This window comes from Rhinolophus sinicus, chromosome 17, assembly GCF_057876585.1.
Source record: "Rhinolophus sinicus isolate RSI-liver-muscle chromosome 17, RSI-T2T, whole genome shotgun sequence".
Lineage (NCBI taxonomy): Eukaryota > Metazoa > Chordata > Mammalia > Chiroptera > Rhinolophidae > Rhinolophus > Rhinolophus sinicus.
In genome coordinates this window covers 212,490,581-212,496,364 of record NC_142517.1, presented here as the reverse complement: position 1 = coordinate 212,496,364, position 5,784 = coordinate 212,490,581, and the positions used below count along the sequence as shown (strand labels likewise).

General features: G+C 60.1%; 1 long non-coding RNA gene across 1 annotated transcript; it reads left to right on the top strand.

The window, feature by feature from the left end:
* Nucleotides 1–1,078: 1,078 nt before the first annotated feature.
* Nucleotides 1,079–5,460, top strand: LOC148754924 (uncharacterized). Its single transcript, XR_016019589.1, has 3 exons — nt 1,079–1,317; nt 1,944–2,535; nt 2,660–5,460. It is a non-coding gene; the product is annotated as an uncharacterized LOC148754924 (long non-coding RNA).
* Nucleotides 5,461–5,784: the final 324 nt, after the last annotated feature.

Genomic DNA, 5,784 nt, shown 5'->3' with positions numbered 1-5,784 from the left:
TTAAAAAGCAGTATTTTGAGTATAGGATCTTAGTGAGATATGTTCTAAGGACAGGAAACAAATCTCTTTAAAAGTTCTGCTAAGAAAAAGGACTAGCAGGAGGAAAGCGAGGGAATATTCTCTTCTCTGGATGCAAACAGGGGAGGACATCACAAGATACCCCCACCCCGCCTTTCTGGGAATCCTCTCCAAAGCAGGGCACAGAGAAGACAGGAAATGGGACAGTCCCGGGGCTCAGCCTGGTGACGGGGAAGCAGGTGTGAGAGGGCATCCACCAGACGTTCAGCTGGAGGCTCAGCCTGGCTGTGAGGTCCTTTCATGGGAGCCACCGGCCTCTGGGTGGAGGAGCCATGTGACACACAGGGGTGTCCAGGAGGAGCAGGGAGACCCCTCTGTGCTTCCTGCTCAGGAGTCCCAGCTGAGGGACTCCCACTGCCCAGCTCCCTGCAGGCATGCGCCTCAGGCTGACCCCCACAGCCTGTCCCAGGACGCCGCCCAGCCCGTGCCTGCCGATGGCGGAGCCCCTCTGTGGCAGCAATGGGAGCAGGGACCCCTGCACGGGGCTGGGACAGGACCAGCAGAGTGAGGCAATCCAGGGGAAAGGCAGGGGGTTGGGGACAGCAGGGCGGGCACTTACTCCCTGGCAGGGCCCCTGACGAGGGCTCCACACCCACGGCCTTCCTCTCATTTCCCAGATGTGGGAACAGAGGATGGGGTGGCGACTGGACTTGGCAAAGGCTCATAGCTGGTGAGCCCTGGAGGGGGCGCGTGTCAGACATGCGCCCGGGGTGCAGAGAGTATATAGACTACACCCCATGTTTGCTGATCCCCCAGCCTGGCCTGGGAACCAGGGATCCCCCAGCTTCAGGGCCAGCTCCAGTCCAATCTGCTGTGACAGTGGGAACTGCCATGTCCCTGGGAGCCCTCGGCCCCCTGCTGCGGGTCTAAGCTGGCAGATTCCAGGCAGGCAGCCCGGTGGGGAGGGGCTGGCCAGGCGCAGACACTGCCCTCAGCTCAGCACTGAAGGGCAGAAATGATGACAGGTGCCGTGGCCCCCGACCGCCTGTCACTGGAAACCAGCTGCCTCCTGTCACAGCTCCTGTTCCAGCCCAGCCCCCTCCTGGCAGGCCCCGCTTCCCGGGGACAGGCAGAGCCCAGCGAGTGCCACACTGCCAACACACACTCCGGACTCCAGCTGGGGCCCAGGGGTCTGGGACAGACAAGACCCTGCTGTGAGGTGGAGTGAGCCTCAGGCATGAGATGAGTGACCTCAGGGAAAGGAGTGTCCAGGTGCCCCCGGGAGGCAAATAGCTGCTGGTGGGGGTGTGTGTGTGTGTGGGGGCTTCTGGGAAAGGACTGGATCCTGGGGGAGCAGACTGGAGGAGGTGGGTGTGTCAGGCCAGCAAGGGCCCAGCAGGCTGGGAGGCAGACCCAGAGCAGGTAACTCCTGGAGACTTTCTAGGAGGGCCAAGGGGCTTGGACAGCACCACCCCTGGGGGGGCGGGTCTCTGAGGGCTCTGGCCAGAGTTGGTTCAGGGCCACGGTGAATGAGAGGCATGTGGGGGGCCTGGAGCAGGGAGCCGGTTAGGTGGGGTTCTCACTCTGACATGTGTGGAGGGACGAGGGCGTCTGTGCATTCGGTGGGAAGAAATGGCATCTGCCCCCCACTAAAGCCCTAACCGATTTGGAGAGTCCTGCTGTTGTGAGCATGGGTGGAAAGTGACGAGGCCATTGTGTCTGCCTGTCACTCAGCTGTGGCCAGAATCACAAGGTTGGTCAGCCCAGCGGCATGGGAGCTGCTGGAAGGGGTCTCCCTGTTTTAATGAAGGAGCACCAGGTCACTGTCATGGTGGGTGGCTTCGGATCACGGGTGATAATTCTGACGTCGTCGTGTGCCCTTTGTGATGCCTGCACTTCAGCTTCCACTCTTAACGTTATTCTAGGAAGGGGCCAGAATGCCCGGAGGATGGAGAACACCTGCGTGAGCTGTTAACGGCTGACAGGCAGGCTGGAAGCAGCAGCTCCATCGGGACAGAGGGCAAGTCACGAGGAAGAGCCGAGTGACTGGGGCGGAGGCCACACCCCTGCCCACCCTGGCCAGGCTCCCTGCTGGCTGTCCAGTGTCCAGCAGCGGGGCCCATTTTTAGCCCTACTCTAGGCAGGTCACAGCTAGGGCCAGGCAGGGACAGTGACCTGGGTTCACGCTGCACTCACAGGGGCCCACAGCAAGGGGAGGGACAGTCCTCAAGGGTGATGGGGGCAGGGGTGGCTTGCCTGACCCTGGGCAGACACTCCACCAGCCCTGCCCCCACCTGCCCTCCCACAGCTGGTCCAGGGCCTGGGGGTGAAGGCTGCACGTTTTCTATAAGCAATGGCTGGGGGGCAGGAGGGGTGGGGGAGACGGTGATGCTGGGTGTCTGCAGCCTGCGGGCACAGCCAGGCAGCTTCTCTCCCTGCGCGTGACAGCCTGCCATCTTCCCAGTGCCCCTCGGCGTCTTCAGTCCCTGATGCTCCCTGGCTGGTGGGGACTCACAGGTAGGCTCACCACTCAGAGACCGAAAGGTTCAAAGGCATCCTGGGAAAAGCGAGGGGTGGGGGGCATCTAGGGCCACACAGAACTCCCTTACATGTAGGGAATCCACATGCGTCGTGTGCTCAGGGTTGGTGGCCACCCGGCTTTGGCAACCACTTCCGGGGTATGGATGGACTCACCAGAGCAGGGACCATGCACCAGCACGCCCATCGGGACGGCGTTGGCTCCTGCGAGATGCTGCACTTGTTTCAAGTCTAAAGAGAACGCTGTTATTTCCCGCAACGTGCTTCCTCCACTGGCCACTGAACAAAAGGTTTCCTTCCCCCTTTCAGGCCGACTCTGTGACCTGTGTCCCCACTGGTAAGGGCGATCGATGTGAACTGGAGAGGTGTGCCTGCCCTTCCCCACAGGGCTGTCCACTGGTGGGGTCACCATCCCCGAGGTGAGGGGACAGGCCCTGCGAGTGAGGGCTGTGGGCCTCTCCTCATCCCTGCCCCTCCTGCAGGCACCGCACTGATGTGACAGACAGGTCCCACTCCAAGCCGGGATGAAGGCGTGAGCTTGCCGTCCCCATCATTCCCAGATGAGCTGGGCAAACAGGGCCCTTGGCAAACTCAGTCTGGAAGCCGGTGGCCGGCAAACCCAGGGCACCAGGGGCTGGTCCCACACACTTCAGTTAAGAGACCTTCGCTGCTGGGCCTCAGTGGCGCTTTCTGGAGCTTGAGCGCCCCCTGCTGTAGGAGTCAGTCTAAGAGGAGTAGCTCTCAGGTCCTACCACCCCCAGAACCCTGTGTCCTGCCCGGGGTTCCCAGACTGCCTTGAGCCTGTACCCAGGAAGGACGTTAGGGCACAGGGAAGACCCTATGGGACTGGAAGGCAGAGCTAGAGGAGACTGGGGCCTCTGCCTGGGAAGACAGTCTCTGGGAATCTGGGGCCCTGAGCCTTCCTTGCAGCCCAGCTCCCTCCTGGGAGCCAGGATTTTGGCTTTGACCCAGACCCAGTCCAGGCCAGCAGGGGAGGCTGTCCCCTGGGCCTCGGGCCACTGGCACCAGATGCTCCCCAGTCCACTCGCTCCTGATACATTGCTCCAAGGCCCAGACTGGGGGCAAGATAAACGAAACCAACAGTAGAAGTCGCTCAGCACGCATAGGGGAACAGCGCGTCCTGTCTGAGGCTTGTGGCCTCCTGGGGAAGGTGCTAGGACACCGCGCATGTTGCTAAGAAATCAATAAGCAGGCCTAGCATGGCCAGTACGTGTAAATTAAGCCTGTGGGCTTGGCGGAGACCAAGGCTCTGGTTTGTAAACAGAGGAGGCCGCCCTGGGGACTGGCACCGGCGAGTCGGGAGCACTGGGTCCCTCCCGGGCCTCCTGTTGGACGCCAGCACCCTCCTCAAGGGCAGGGAACTCATGGATTTCTGCGACTGGGGCTCATGCTTCAAATAAGTGCTCTTTAAATTAAAGGGGGGCAGCAGGAGGCAGCTGCCAGGGCCGCTCATGGCCCTTTCTCACAAGCTGGCCCCTGCCCTCTCCTTACCTGCTTACCACTCAAGGACCCACACCTGACCTTGAAGTGCTGCCTGTTCTGTCCCTCTGTTCGTCTCCCCTTCTGAACACGCACAAAGCAGCGTTACTCACCCAGACTCTGAAGCGTGGTGAGGAGGAGCCGTGCGTCCTTCAGCTCGAGGCGTGAGCCAGGGAGTGGGGTGTGACAGGTGTGCGTGGAGGCCTGGCTCAGCTGTGCGTGAGGCATTCCGACCCCAGGCTTCACCTGTGCGCAGCTGCTGCTGCAGACCCCTCCTGTGTCTCCACTCCAGTGCCCTGGCCACTCACCTTTGCTCCATCGGAACAAGTGGCACAGTCGCCCACTCACCCTCTGCAGGGAGGGGGCTGTGCTACACAGGGGTTGGCAGACAAGACCTGGGAGGGGCCTGGAGCATACCGACCACACTTGCCCTCAATGGGCTTGGAAGTGACAGGGAGATGAGATCACATGAATTCCAAAGGGTCAAAGGCCAGGGCAGCCACACATCTCTGTCCTTTTCCTTCCCTGAATGCCAAGGCCACAGCCTCCTGCCCTTGAGGCCACCTGTCGGGAGCTGGGGGTGGCGTTTGGGGCATGAGGCTCCGTGTGGGGGAAGCACCTGAGGCTGGGCTCCCAGGTGCCCTTCGGGTCTCAGCCTGCACAGCCCTTGGTGCAGCACCTCTGTCTGCGGTAAAACACGGGGCCTCAGGAGAGGCAGTGATGGGCCAGGTCCCAGCCACATGGTCCAGGATGCGAAGGGTTAATAAAAGCTGCCAGTGGCTGCCCGCAGCGCAACAGACAGGCCTAGAAAAGTGCTGATGCACTACAGTCTTCTGACACTCCCGGGCCTCCCGGGCGCAGCAGGCCCGGCTGTGCAGGGACCTGGCGAGAAGCTGGAAGGGATGCTTGCTGGCTGTGGGGGTCTCGTCGGGCATCTGTCCTTCAGCCTGTCACTGGGTTCATGTCTGCTGAACTTGCTGGAGTCACCAGAGAAATGGGGGTCGGAGTCCACCCATCAGAACCGGCTCAACAGCCTTGACACTGACATTGAATTAAATTATCGATGTTTTATAATGTAATTTTTCTGATATTAAAATCAACGTGTACACATGGTAGCTACAGAGAACTGTTACAATTAGAGATGTGTTGAGACAGGAAGACCCCCCCCATATTCTCACCACCCAGACGAGACCACCAGCATCTTCTCACACAGCTGATGCCTCAAGTTGGCCCTCTTCCTCCCCTGCAAAGACTCACTAATTGACAAATCTCAGGCTGTTAAGTGATAATGCTGGTGGCAAATGACTGTGTTTGATTTCCGAAATTATGGACCATTTCTCTGGGGTTCACTATCATATAATGTGGGGTGTTTTCTGAAGTCATCTTCTTTGTCATATTAAAAATATTTCCTTCTGCACCTTGATTTGTATTCTTCTAATAAGGAGCTGGATGTATTGTTACTAAAACCTCCTGGTCCGGAGCCCGGATGCTTCTGTATCCGCCTGCCCACCGAGGGGAGCGGGCTCCTTCAACAGAGATCTGAGCCCCTGCCACCAGGACGTTCTCCTCTGGGACCCGTGCTGGCCGCTAGCAGCCAACCCCGGCATGCCAGCCTATAGGCTCCCTCTGTCCCCTTATCCAGGCCTGGGTCCCCGAGCAGAGGGTGACCTCCTCTCAGCCCTCCCCCCAGGGTGCCCAGGGACCCGATGCCCTGTGGAGAATGCACTG